Below are 15,702 nucleotides of genomic sequence, written 5' to 3' on the forward strand. Positions count from 1 at the left end.
AGGATATTATGATGAAATAGTCTGTTGACTGATCAAAAAGGATCAGTAGGGTGTTAAGTGTGTAAAAGAGTATAACAGGGGTTTAATGCTCAGGTTTGTCGGTGTTTTGGAAAGATTATCTGCGAAGGAGTCCAGACAGAACCATGACACTTCCTTCAGCTATGTCATAAATAGCAATGTACACTCATATATGTCCTGAGTCAGGCCCAACTGTACCTGACTGACAATGCTGACATCCTGTCAGACAGGCCCATACATACATACCCACCTCCCACTGACAAAAGGCCCTGTCATCATACCAGGAGATATCACATGTAGAATGGGTAAACAGCTCCTTCCAAAGCCGAAAACATGGCATCAATTGGATTACATTGTTTCCCTATATGTGTCATAAGTGAACTACAGAACAAGCAGACCCTGCACCTGAACAGTCTGTTGAGCCTCACCCTCTCTACAGGATCTGAAACTGTTGAATGTGTTACAGCAACATATGGCACACCCCACAAGTGTTGGTGCACAACAGACCATGGGAACTATAGTCCTATAAGCCTATGACGTCTGATCTGCAAGGCCATTGAGTTAATCATGATTGAAGTCATAAACAGAGCTATTGGAAGCCGACAAACACACAACCCTACCAACTTTGGTATGTTCATTGGCAGATCATGGTTCCCAAACCTGCTAGACTGTTTGCAAGGCAGCCACCCAGGACATACATCACTGAAAGGAGCTACACACATCCCACATAGACTTTGAATAGCCCTTTATCAACATCCCAGACACATGTCGTATCCACAAAATCAACAATCTGTGCATAAATATGTATTGTCATATGAAGGAATGGCAATTTGTCCACAGATAGATCACACAAGCTAATAATTGTGGAGTCCTGTTCAAGCTGTTAACACCTGCTGACCCACATGGTTCATTCCTTGGATTGCATAAAACAAAGTGCACACATATTACCATGTCCAGTCTGATGATGTCAGCATCCTACAAATATAGCAGGAGAAAAGAAACTACCCACTAAAGCATATAGTGCATTGTGCAATTCCAGCCTGATGTAAATCCACGTTCACAAGTTATTAAAAACCAGCAAGGTTAAGGTGTATCTCTTTCCTATTATAACATAGTTAGGTAGGGGTTTGAATCCTGCAATTGCTGGGTATGTGTGTAATTTCCTTTGAGAGGAGTGCCCTTTTTGAGTCTAGGAAAACACATTAAAAGAGGAAGATTCCTCTTTGGCAAGTCTGATGATGTCAGTATCCCACAAATACAGCAGTGGAAACAAACTTCCCCAGTAAAGCATATAGCATGTTGTGTTAATGTGCATCTCTCTAGTATCATAACATAGTTAGGTAGGGGTTTGAATCCTGCAATTGCTGAGTGTGTGTGTGATTTCCTTTGAGAGGAGTGCCCTTTTTGGAGACTAGGAAAACACATTAAAAGAGGTAAAATCCTCTTTGGCAAGTCTGATGATGTCAGTATCCCACAAATACAGCAGTGGAAATGAAATCACCCAGTAAAGCATATAGCGTGTTGTGTTAATGCGTACTTCTCTAGAATCATAACATAGTTAGGTAGGGGTTTGAATCCTGCAATTGCTGAGTGTGCGTGTGGGGGGTGTATGTGTGTGATTTCTTTTGAGAGGAGTTCCCTTTTTGGAGACTAGGAAAACACATTAAAAGAGGTACATTCCTCTTTGGCAAGTCTGATGATGTCAGTATCCCACAAATATAGCAGTGGAAATAAAAACTCCCAGTAAAGCATATAGCATGTTGTGTTAATGCGTATCTTTCTAGTATCATAACATAGTTAGGTAGGGGTTTGAATCCTGCAATTGCTGAGTGTGTGACACTGTTGGTCAATGTGTTGTTGGTTTTGCTTTTACAACTGTATCATACATATCAGTAAAACAACAGTATGTGCATTGCACACTTCAGGTATCTGTGTGGCAAATACATATAAGTACATGTGAACTCAATTGGTATCTGTGTGGCAAATACATATATGTACATGTGACCTCAATTAGTTCATAGGTGTGAAGCCTGCTTTCTACACAAATACATCTGTTACCATTGACAGTTTGTGCTGCTGCTTCTCAGACCTTAGGTCACATATGTATGTATGTAACAAGGCCACTGTAGTGATCTGTGGCCTAGGTCATCTGTGTCACACACACCCATGACAGTTTCTATAGAATAGTGTGAGTGAGGGTTCATGCCTGGGGTATATTTCAGACATGTTCAAACACAACACAGTTTGTCAATAATGGGCATTCATTATAGGTGTACAACAACTCCGTGGATATGCATACAGACCCCTTATTGCTTATGTGATACACTGAGGGACATCAGCATACCTTTGGAAATGTGAATACCAAAGGACAGATGACATAACATCTGGCTGTATGTACACATCGGTATCCCTGCTACATGTTGTGGGCTACTACCAATGTGGTACTGTCAGGATACTATGGATAGTAAATGTGGATGACTATGCTATAGTTGGCTTATAGCTTTACAGCATGGGTTGGTCAACAGGTATCTGGTATAGTCTGTATGATACCCTTGTGGAGGATAAGTGTCTCATCCGGAGAATGCATTGTAGGCCACTGTATGCATTACCAGATGTGGACGGACATATCCTTAGTGTGTTTGCTTGTACCTAAGATGGCTACATGCCAAACAGGAGTGGTCCCAGGAATGGGTGGCGATCAATACCACTGGTTACTGGTATAGTATAGTACCGGAAGGATTCAAATGCTACTGTGTATCCTACATCTGTGTGTCAGTTGTCAAGGCATCATCTAACGATTGGTTAAAATCAGGCTGTTGAGGTTATGTATACTACCAGAATGCAAACCAATGACCGATATTAACAGTATCACCCACAGCATAGTGTCAAACCACGTCATACACACATGTGTACCCAAGTTGTAACATATGTGTAGTAAAATGCATACTGGCCACCAATAGAAAATATGAAGTGTTAACACTGTGTAATACAGGGCATGTTACCCTTCCCATGTGTCCACTATGCACGTACATGCAGACAGTGCAGCTCCACCATGTTCACAAATGTACACCTGCAAATCTGTACTACACACATCACACACGTACCATCCACTCACCAACACATGCTGCCAGTGCCACACACATCAGCCAAGTGGCACATGGGTGGACAATACATTTTTGGAATTAACACTGGTGTAAACGATACTACATTTATAATCATAGCTTTAATGCATCATGCCTGCTCAGATATACCTACAAGGATATCATTACACTTTACTGTTGACAACATGCTAACATTGCTACACTGCTATTAGGTCACCCTGTGCATCAGCACCATGTAAGTCTGTTCCTGCATCAATGCCACAGATGACAGGAGGTGGCACAGTTTCATCATATGCACAGGGTGTGTTATTGGTTTGCCAGAGTCCGACAATGACCCATCCAATCAACATGTGTGTGTGTGTTTGTGTGAGGGACAACAATACAGTATGGGTCAATGTTGATGTAATGTGTATGTGTTAGCCCTAGGTGTTTGGTTTATGTGTGTCTGCATGCACACAGTTCCACCTTGTGGCTGCCAAATACGGGAGGTTGTGGGACAGCCACAGACTGTACCTGCCAGGCTGTACAGATCACTGTCTCCAGCCACGGACACAGTACCTGTGCCTGGCAGGGGTGCCATGGACAGTATCGGGTACTAAGCCAGACTGGGTACTAGAGGCAGAGGGATGTCGACTGGACCCATGTCCCTGCTGGGACTGGCCAGACCATGTGCACATAGTCATCTAAGATGGTCTATTGACAGCCCAGCCCCAACATTGCTGGGGCTGGTACTGCCACTACGGGAGCGGCTGGGACTTGTGTGTCGCCCACGACAACTGCCAGCTGATGATGTTGCTGGCATACATCCACATTTCAGCCATCCTGCACTGTCCTGGCACATGGACATTACATTGCGGAGGACATCTAGTGTCTCCCCCCAACTTCTATCAATGACCTCGGTGTAATTACGGATGGCACCGGCAAGGTCACAGATACTGTCATTGATAGCAGTGTTATGAGCCCTCTGCGCCCTTAGTCCCTGCCTGGTGTACCGTTCCATACGTGCCTGTGCCTGCATTACAGCCCGGAACATACCTGAGGTTGTGAGACCTGTGGAGGCACATCTGCCAGGGGCATTACGACCAGCAGTGCTCCCATGAGAACCCCTGGACATATGCCTATGTGGTACCGTTCCAGGTGTCTGGGTATGGCTGCTGTGTGGGGTTGCATGTGCCATAGATACCACACTATCCTGGTCAATGCCTACTGTATGCTGTTCCTCAGCTAAGGCCATTGGTGTTGGGGGATGTATCGGCAGTATGAATGTGCGCATAGATGGGGTGGAAAGCTGTGTACTGTCAATTGGCGGACCAACGACAGACCCTGTCAAACCTGCCTGTGCCACAACACATGTATCATCATGTCCACTATTTGTGGCAGTGACTTCAGGTTCCCTGTTGCACTCATCCAACAATACCTCAGCACCTGTGAGAGGAAAACAGGAAACACACTTTACAATCTGTACAGGATGTTAGCACACATGAACTCATGCACACAAAAACACTACTCAGTCAAGTTGACACACATAAACACACACCAACAGCAATACGGAACATACTCATTAGTGGTTGATGGTGGAGTACAGTATCACAAGCCAAAGAGTCCTATCACACGTGTCAGCATGCAGGATGTGTGTTGCTCAACAGCATGCAGTGCGAGTGTAGAGAGTCCTTGTTGATAACAGTATACATGTCTTTGATGCATGTGTGTTGTTCAATGATTGGCCTCACCCTGAAACACAATGTGTACATGGACACAGCATTGCTGTGCAAGTCTAAAACGCTTTCCAATGTCCTGTGCACCATCACTCATAGGTATACATACCATGGCCGGATGCGCCCAACTGTCAGGTGTATAGCAATGAATGCTATGTGTAGTACTGTAGTTACTGTAACTAGATGTAGTGTAGTACCATGAGCCATCATCAGGCAGCATCATGTGGTCATTCAAGGCCACTAATGTATGCCACACTGGCAACTATCTTGCTGTGCCTGACCTGCACCACATTGGCTACATTAACCATTTCATAGCCAGTTGTTACATGGGTATGTAAGTTGTTCAATAGGGAGCATTGCCTAACATGAATGTGTTGTGTGTTGAAGCGTGTCGCACCGGCCCATGATAGGCCTCTAACCCTCAGGTATAGTATGTGTGCTGTGTTGATGACATTTGGGATACTGGAGTATGACCTTACAGCAGGTGTCTACATACGCCATGTGTATCATATTAACACTTACTGCATATGACGAAGTGGTATATGTTGTGTGCATGTGTATTGACTCTGCCTGTACAATGTCCGCTACAGTGTACCACAATTGGTTGGGATGCTCTGTGTATTGCATGTGTTTGAGGCAGCTACTCATGTTACTGGGATGTGCATAGTCCCACAGAGAACATGCAGTGCATGCATTATGTGTAGGTGTTTTACATGTGTATATGGCCTACAACTCTCCTATGACATGCACATCTTATATGCTATATTAAATGTAGAACACTCACCAGCATGGGTCTGCTGTCTTGCTATCACACCAGAGAGACCTACAAGGATATGAGACAGTTTGTTAGTGTCAACAACTATGGCATTGCTGCTGTGAGTTTGCAATTTTACAGTAGTACAACAGGTGACAGTCACAGGCATACAGGTTATGCTCCAAATTATCAGTATTGTATGACACCAGGCTCCACATCTTCTGAATACACAGTACACATCTGGTAAATGCATGTTCTAACAATCGAGCTAACAGTAGTCTACAGATATGCCATGTTACCTGCATGCTCTGAGTCGACGTGCTGGGTGACTCCGGCCTCCATGATGACATATGTCTGTTGTAGTGGTTGGCCAGGAGCCTTCTACTGTGGTGAGGGGTGGATGTGTTGCTGCACCACCACCTGTGGCAAGCTGTTGTCTGTGGACATTGCAGGCAAGCTGCTGGACATGTCTGATTAAATCACTGCAGTGATGGCATACCTGCTCATAAGTCTGGTTATGCATGCCTACATCATTCACCCGATGGACAGCATCCTGCCACAGTGCAGTGCGCCCATGCTGGTCCTGGCTGGTTCTAGAGAACAGCAGGTTGTGATGTTGTATGAGGGCATCTAGGATGACTTCCACCTCTTAGGGGGAATACGCAGGTTTTCTATTGTGAGACATGTCCCTGGAAGACAATAAAACAATAATTGTGAGCAAGCCATGTGGCACACTTAACATTCTAAAGTACAGACATCAATGAAATGCCATATATAGCAACCTATTGGCTGTCAGTAGATACACACTTTTAATACCACATATCACTGCTCAGCCCACAACTGCCTGACAGTGTCAGGCACATACTATATACCAAACCATGTTCTGCACAGCAACAAAGTGAAACCAGTATGTAAGACTATACAACAGTACATAGCACACTGTATGTGACACAATGCACCACCTTGCCACAGGAGGTATATATGAAGCTAATACATACAGACATTTGTCATCCATTGAAATGAATGTAAAGTACAGTTACAGTACTACCAGTACACCACGCTACTTGTTGATAGCAAACCCCTCAGTAACATATGTGCTCATTCATCAATATAGGTGGCATACTGCTGTACTACACTATACATGTTGCTAGATATGCATTTCTATCCTGTGACACACATACCACCGAGGCCATGTTACAGGCATACCCACACACACATCAGACATACCTACAAGACACAAAGGTATGGCAACCCAGATGAGTTTTACCTGTGTACCATACAGTACTGTGTGTCAGCACTTACAAAACCTCATGCCTGAGGTATGTAATATGTGAGGACTACAGGTAACAAACAAAACAGTGTTTCCAAGCAGTGTGGATATACACCATACTGTGCTGTTTAGGCCTACAGCTTCAGGTAATACTACAGTTCATACGGGATTTGAATTCACTAGTGTTAACAATCAATAAGCATACATGTACTGCTTTAGCCTACAATGGCACACTCCAGTCAACACCATGGGACTACGTCACACCTTATGCCATACTGCTTTTCCTGCCTAGCAGTAGCATACATATCTTTTGCTGGGATCAGAGCTACAACACTACATACCATGATATAAACAGTTTCCCAATAGGCTATCACACATATACACAACTTTGACACATTCACCTACACATTCACCATCACACTCAGTCAACCTCACATAGCAAATAATGCAACAAGTACATGCGTGTGTGTATCGGGTCCTAGGTAGCTTATAGGCTATTAGCTGTAGGGCCTATGGAAGCCTAGCCATATGGTACCCTGCCCTTCAACACCAATGTAATTTAGGTTCATGTGCCCCTGTCATGCAGTGCCACAGAGGTGATTCCCGGGTTGTGTTTCCTGTCTCACATCCAATCATCATGATTATTCATGACAACTGCTAATGAGGACCTTCATTTGCTATTGACAGGTAGTTAGTTCCAGATTATGGTATGTGTCTGAGATGATAATGGTATGTGTCTGAGATGATAATGTACCACTCCAGCATGTTCTGCTTTTTGACGTTACAAGGTTTAGATCAGTACAGTGTGTAGCTTGTATGGATTTTAATCTGTTTATATGGAGCATGTCCAACACTTGTGGGTTTGGCATGTCTTTGTATGGTAGGCAGAGGTTGCCTCTGGGTAGGCGGTATGCAACACAGTGTAGCTGTGGTTTTGTAAGACAGTCTGCATAGGGCATCTGTTTGAGTCTGGTAATACTCTTTGTGAGGTATGTGTCTGGCGTCTACAGTTGCTGTACATGTCTTCTGAGGTACATACCAACAGGGCCATTGTACTCTTATGATGGGTGTTATGACTGATGAGTAGAGTGGAACACTGACCTCTTTTTCCATGGATGACACACCTTTTCTGATGACATGTGGACCGTACACAGTTTACATGACTAGTGTGGCACTGTGATTATCAAAAGGGACACTACTGTCCACCTGTGTCCCGTAGTCTCTTATCACACTTTTGGTGTTGAGTAGACTACTACCTATGTGGTAGTTCATGGGTACAGGGTTTTTAACAAAAGGGATGGCAATACGTTTACAACATTGAGCTTGGGCGTATATATGAACATCCATTGGTGTACATATAGATATACATATAGGCACATATACAGTCCACCTTTCATGGTGGGAATATCAATTATGCAAAGATTGAGAGGGATACAGTTATGTAATAATATTGCACAGTCTTGTGCAGAATGCATGGAAGGTATTCTCAGCCCATGTATCTTTAGCAGGACACCCTGTCTGGAAGACTAAAACCTAACAAATCATACCCACAGCGTTTAAACACCACATGTTATATCCCAGCACTGTATGCTGTCTTGTTTGCCACACACTACAACCTACATATAAATATGCACATAACAACCTGCACCAGCATATAAATGTCCAACCTTCACAAACAGTTGCAGTATGTCCCTTGCTCAATGCACATGTTAAGATGCTAATATATCGGACACGTAAATATCTCTCCATATGTGTGTGCCATACACACACAAGGTCCACACTGTTGTAAATCTGTACACCTCACGGATGACCTGTTGGGCCTTGCTACAACATGGACAGTTGTCACATGTGTGCATAGAGTAATAGTACAGGGAGTATATATAGCTGCAAATGCTACATTACTATACTAGCCTGGTACAGCAGTTGCCAATGCTAAGCTACACATTATATGACTACCATGCATGTCTTACTCTGTCACGTCCAAGTTTATATAGGTGTTTGCACCACTCCCCCAAACTGCCATTATACACAGTACTGTACAGAACATAGATAACATGATCAGATGTTTGTCATATAATGCTGGGCTACATATGTCACAGTTATGTCCCACTGCACACAGCTACACACTAATTTGTCCATGGCAGTAGTTATGCATGGCATCAGTGCATACATACCTACTGCTGCCACATATGCATGTTTCAGAGTATGTACAGTACTATTCATAAACATCTACTACTTGCCGGTAACTACATATCTGTTACATACCTACCTGTTTGTCACTTTCAGTGTCTGTGTATGCTTTGACAAATTTTCTATTTATTTTTTTTTTTATTTATTAAGTAAAGTTTTTTACTTAAGTTTTATTTTTGGTTATTAATTAAGTATTTTTTTCCTTAATTAATATTTTTAGTTAGTAATTAAGTATATATATTTTTTACTTAATTAAATATTTTTTTATTAAGTAATAATTTTTTCTCACTACTCTCCAGGAGTTATATAGTCTCTGACACGTGCAATGTAATGATTGCATGTGGGGATAGCTAGTACAGTCTGCTTTTATAGGTATCTGCGCATGTGCATGTGATGCCCTCTGCACCAATTGGTGCCCAGCATTTGGTAAATGCATACAGCCTGCTGTGTGGTAATTGCAGTACTCACTGTCATAGCAACCCAATACTATAAATTGCTAAGGTATGTAGGCGTAGCCCTTTCAGATTTCCAGAGTGGGGCCCATGCTTGTTTGCTGTGGACACTGTTGTGTAAGTCAGAAGGTTGGTATACTTCTTATATCTGAAGCTAGAGGTGTAGACAGTGATGTATATGTTGTACTCATACCTGACTGTTGCCACTTCCAGTACAGAGCTATCAGTGTAGAGTTTAACTCACCCCTACAAATACTTACACAGGATATATGTGACTATGTAGTTTCTTTTCTACTCATAAACACACACGCAATTTGTAATTGTGGGGCAGGGGGATGCTAACATACAGAGAGCATTATGTATTATTGTGTGAATGTTATCTTACGGGACTTAAAGGATTGGTGTGTACCTGTTAGTCTATCAAGGTAGGTGGTCTCTCTGCATAGTTCCCAACTGTGAACCTATCCAGATGTTAGCCAGATGTTACACTGTTATTCTTTGTCTGTGCAACCTACAGGTGTTTTCAGCACTGGTACAATGGCATTGTTACAGTCAGTTGCTACCAGTACATGGCTACATTCTTTGGGAATTCTGTGTTGTACTCCTACATAAGGGTATGCTTGTGGAAGTCCTACCAAAGCTATTTGCAGAGTGTGTAACAGCAGAATAGCTGATATGCCTGTGTGTTTGTGCCTCTGCCAGGCCTATGAAGCACTCAGATACATCTTTGCATGGAGTCAGGGATAGGTAGTTAAAAGTATGGTACACCTTACACATTATAGAGACAGTAAGTGTAGACTTGAGTGAAGCAGTGCATATGGATTAGTACACCTTTTTTGAAGTACAAGCTGTGTCTACTGTTATTATTGTCAGTATTCATTGTGTAATACCCATCTTTCTGACTGACATCAGTACTTTTCAGAGGGATTCAGAGGGACACAGCTAAAATATGTTAAACAATCAGGGACATCTCTGAAATGTAGTCACAGTTAGGAAGTATGGCCTCTGCCCTAATCAGATATGCCAGTGTTTGTCCTGCTATGATACTGTATGGGGGTTGTAAAGTGCCTCTGTAACAATATTTGCTGCTAGAATGGCTGCTTCTCATATCACACTCATGTAATGCAATTCCACAACAATTGCTGGTAAAGATCCACAGAACAAGCTTTGTGTTATGGCCTTCCTATTTTTCCTTTACATTCACGCATTGTAATGCATGATATATTTATTTCAGCACCAAGTTATTGTATATCTGCTGTGTCTTAGTGGTACTTCTTGCAGTCTAGTGTGTCCAAGGTCTGGGGTTCGAGACTGACAACGGTGTTTTATTTTGCTGCTCAGCAGAACAAGGGCCCTGCCATGCAGAGTGACTAAGGCACTTTTAAGCAGTTGTAAGCTGGTTTGTGCGGGTTTGTGCAACGCGTGTGCACACTTGCTTAAACCCGCTTACTACTGCTTAAAAGTGCTTACTCCCGCTAACCCCCGCGCTAATTTCTTTGAAAGAAAAGAAAATGGGGAAATAGGAAAGTGGTGAAAAAGGGGGCACAAAGAGGGAAAGACAGTAGGAAAACAAGCTCGGGATGTGCAGGACGGGTGTAGGGAAGGTCCATAGCTGCCCATTTCTTTACCAGCAACAGCTGTGCATATGCAATAAATTTGGAGTGAAATTTGAAACCTTCCACCCCTGGGAGAGGGGTGAGGACAACAAAGTATGTTGTACTGCCAATTATAATTATCAGTTTACACGTCCAGCGGACATGTGTGCGAAATGGGCAGCTATGTATGGGGCATAATTTTTTTGTGGGTACAGATTGCCCTTTTTTTTTTTTTCAGGTGAGAGTGGAAAGTGAGGTAGAGGAAGTAGGTTTATTTGGGGAGGTAAACAGACAAGACAAACAAGACGCATACAGGGGCGGTGTATGACACATGGGGTGAGTGAACACAATTGACGGGGACGGGTGTTTGGAAATCGCAAGCCCATGAGCCCACAGATGGTAACAGTGGAACTGAGATCCCCACCCATGGGCAGTCACCACTGCACCTTCACAGCCCCGAGGGTGGCTGTGCTGGGGGCTGTGTAGGACGGGCAGGCTCATCCATGAGACGTGCCACTCTCGCCTCGAGCTGGCGTAGGGGATCAGCGACTGAACACTGGATCTCCCAACGCACCACAGCCCGGACCCTTCGAAGGGTGACAGGTGGCCCTTCTCCGCCCATGCTTGCACGTGGGGGACGAGCCCCATCCCCAGCAGTGCTTCCACCCGAAGGTGGCACAGGACCAACGGAGGAGGGGAGCCTGGTCTGGGCACCAGACCTGCTGGTGCCAGGTGCACTCGCCAGCTGAGGAGGGACAGGTGGGTCCGCTGGGACCGGCCTTCCCATACGTTCTGTGATTACGTGTGTTTAATTACAACATAAACAACAGCATTCCAAGTTAGTTGTAACAGCATGCAGTAATATTCCTATTAACCCAACACACCAAGGTTCCAACAGTTGAACAGCAAGCATAACACATGCATATATTGAACGACAGTGGACATTCCAACAGCATGCAGAGATGATTGGTGGCAACAGGCCACCATGATTGTGGTGTTTGAACAGGGCACATGCATCAAAGTGAATGCAAATATTTATAGAACAATGGGACATATCCCAACAAATGTTTTGAGATTACACATACCCATTGAGGTGTGGAATTGCATTGTTTATGCACATACAGTGGGTGTAGAAAGAAACCTCAATTAACATCTTATAAGTACTTTTAGTCTACACTACATTCCTATTGACTGCAGGTGTATATCCCCTACATGTATTATTACACTTGGCAACATGCATTAGGTTGTGTAATGGGTTTGGCTAGTTCATTATATACCTGACCTATATCTGACATACTAACTGTCCAAGATGCAGATGTTACTGCTACATATTTATTGATTTTATTTATATTTCTTTATCTACATATCTGGATGTGTTCACATGACATTTTCAGTTAAATTTGTACAGAACCCTACATTTCGTGTAGCACACTCACATTTATGGGGATCTAATTAACAAGCTACTTGTGTGCCAGATTTACTTATGCATGCCAGCCAGTAACTGACTGTTGAGGACTGTATAGAAGCTTCACAACTACTGGCACTTCCATCAACCACTTTAGATGGGATTGCCCAACTGTGGGTTGCCAGCACTTATTAAAACAGTACTATTTGTATAATGCAAGGGTACAACATTTCAAAGTAATTGACACAGACACACTCCAGGTTTTATACCTTTATTAATTACATTACACACTTTTCCACAGGCTCTCTCCTTTATTTGATATTACAGTGCATATGGAAGATATATTCAAGACATATTATACCTTTATCAATAGGTTAAAACACTCTTTTTCAGGCTTGCTCACTTATTTTATATGACAGTACATGCAGAGATATTATTCCGGACATATTTTACCTTTCTTAATGGTTACTACACTCTTTTTCTGGCTCTCTGACTTATTTTATATAACAGTACATGCAGAGGAATTATTCAGGGCATTTTATGGCTGTATTATTGGGCTACAACACTTTCTTTCAGGCACTCTCACCTATTTTATATAACAATACATGCAGAATAATTACTAACCTGCCTGGTGGCACAGCCTTAGCAGCCTATCTGCACAGGCTTGCTGATTCGCAGCATGGACACCTGCAGTTGTCAAGTAAATGAAGGGATATTGAGACATACCTATCCATTATATAGAATAAATTAGCATGTCTTACATACTGAATTCCATGGCTACCTACTCAGTAGTGGGGCATCTTGCATCCCACGGGCCTCCTGTATCCATTGGTTCAGTAGGTCCTGCTTCCGTCTCTTCAGGTCTGCATGGTGGTGACGGACCTGCTCACCAGTCCAAGGAATGCCTGTGACACTGGTGAGGTCATGAGCTAACCGGTTCCAAGCCTCTGCTTTGTACTCCATCCCTTGGAACTGGCCCTGCAGGAGTCTTGACTCATGATGGTGGACAAGGAGACAAACCATGTATTTTGACTCCTCGATGCCTCAGCGTTGCGCTCTAAAGCGTGTACCCTCTCCAGCAGCAGCCATTCTAACTGCAGATGGGAGCTACAATCAGTTATGGTGAGTATTCCTACCTATGGGGCTTAAATATGCCACATTTCCCGCACTTTTTTGTGATTGGCCGTTTTTGAAAAGTCTCAGCTGACTGCAGACCTGCTTAGCAATGGTTAATCTACCATTTATAAGTATATGTATGTTAACAGTGGCTGTTTATCCTAAGCTGTCATGACTTAGTGGTTCAGTACTTTGATTATGGTGCAAGATTTCCCGGGTTCAGACCTTGTCATTGCTTTTTATTTTACTACTGTCCAGACAGGCTAGGGGGTGTGGCTGTGTTTAGGCAACTTTGCTCTACGTTGCCCTACGGTGCGCTGGTTGGCGAGGCGTGCACCTCCGCGAAAACCGATTGCACCGGGTAAAGTGCTGTTTAGCTATGGGCACCTCTATTGTGCTGGGTAAAGCGCTGCTTAACTGCGGGCACCTCTATTGTGCTGGATAAAGCACTGCTTAACTGCAGGCACCTCTGTTGCGCTGGCTAAAGCGCTGCTTAACTACGGGCACCTATATTGCACTGGGTAAAGTGTTACTTAACTGAGGGCAATTATATGTCAGGATCCTTTATAAATATACATTTTGTTCACTGATACATAGGTCATTTCAATGCTGTTTAGTAAAACTTTAATCATATATGTCAGGTATTTTTCATATACTAGTTTAAAACATTAAATAGGAAGGGGAGTGGTGGGACTCGAACCGTGAATGCCTCCTCTTTGTGCGAAGGGTCTACCACTACGCTATTGCATGTAATTTGCATAAGCATTCCTTATTATGCTCTTCCATGTCGAGATTGCTAACTGCAGCTAAGCAATGGACACATCCGCGCACATACGCGCAAATACGGGCAGCTATATCAGGAATTAGAAAAAAAAATTTTAAGTTTTACTTTTCATAACTGTGCTGGGGGTTTACAATGTCAGGGAGTGTGGTGTTGGGTACGTGGACATTTGAGCGGACTCGCTCTTATGTGTTGACATTTTACACTTCAGACACTTGCAGAGGCGTGGACCTTTGGACTGCTCGGCAGTCGGACACGCCCCCTGCTTTCCTGCACGGTCCGTGCTAGACTTGGAGTGGAGTCAGCGTGCCCTCATGAATATTCATGGTACGCTGACATCATACTGTTCAACTACAGTCTCCGAGTAAGACTTATTTAGTCTTACATGGAGGATTCGTGAATCCGGGGGTACATTTTTTTTTCCTTTTTATGCTGGGAGTACTTCAAGAGCTTAGAACCAGAAGCTGAATATCACTTCACTGAGTCCTGCATGAGGGATGCTGTACAAAGTAGGAGTATATAATTTTGTCAAAATAGGGTGGGAGGGGCAGGGAGAGAGGGAAAATGGGCTATTACATTAGATCAATTGATGGCATATGTAGCCAGCTTTATTAGCTTAGTAGGATAAAGCCTTGACTATGACCTAGGTGATTCAGATTTGAATAACAGCATGGGCACCTGCAGATGCTGGTACAAGGTAAGGACAGGAATGATCGGATTTAGTCTGCTCACCTCTCTTTAGAGAAACATTTAGGGAATGTATGCCTTGGAAACACTGGCATGGTAGAATCTCTGGTGAAAGCTAGATATTTTAGTCATTTTATTTATTTATTTAAGATTTATTTTGTTAACTGGGCTGATGCGTCCTTGGACCTTTTACAGCCTTGACCTTGGCACAATGGCAGAGAAATTACAAAATGATTTCAAACATGCTGTACAAAAGCAAGGTACAGTAGCATAACACAGTAATGTAGAAGAAATGACAAGATCTTAGATATTGCGCATTACAGAAAAGATAATGTATAATGCAATTAAGTTCATTAATAAGTGCTGCCTCTGATCACATCACATGTGGTGACATAAATATTGATCACAAGGCCCATTGTATGCCTGCCCCATAGATTCTAAAAAGCATATGCAATGGAATGTCAGGACACGCAATCCATCAAGCCAGCCTCTTGCAAGAAGCATTGGCAGTTCTCAGGTTCATTTCACTCCCACAATAAACTGACTATCATCATTAAGGGGAGGACTACTGATGACAGCCTGGAGGGGTTAGATATCTAAGTGAAGTTGAATAAGAAG

This window comes from Protopterus annectens, chromosome 10.part0 (assembly GCF_019279795.1).
Source record: "Protopterus annectens isolate FY-2018-M chromosome 10.part0, PAN1.0, whole genome shotgun sequence".
Lineage (NCBI taxonomy): Eukaryota > Metazoa > Chordata > Ceratodontiformes > Protopteridae > Protopterus > Protopterus annectens.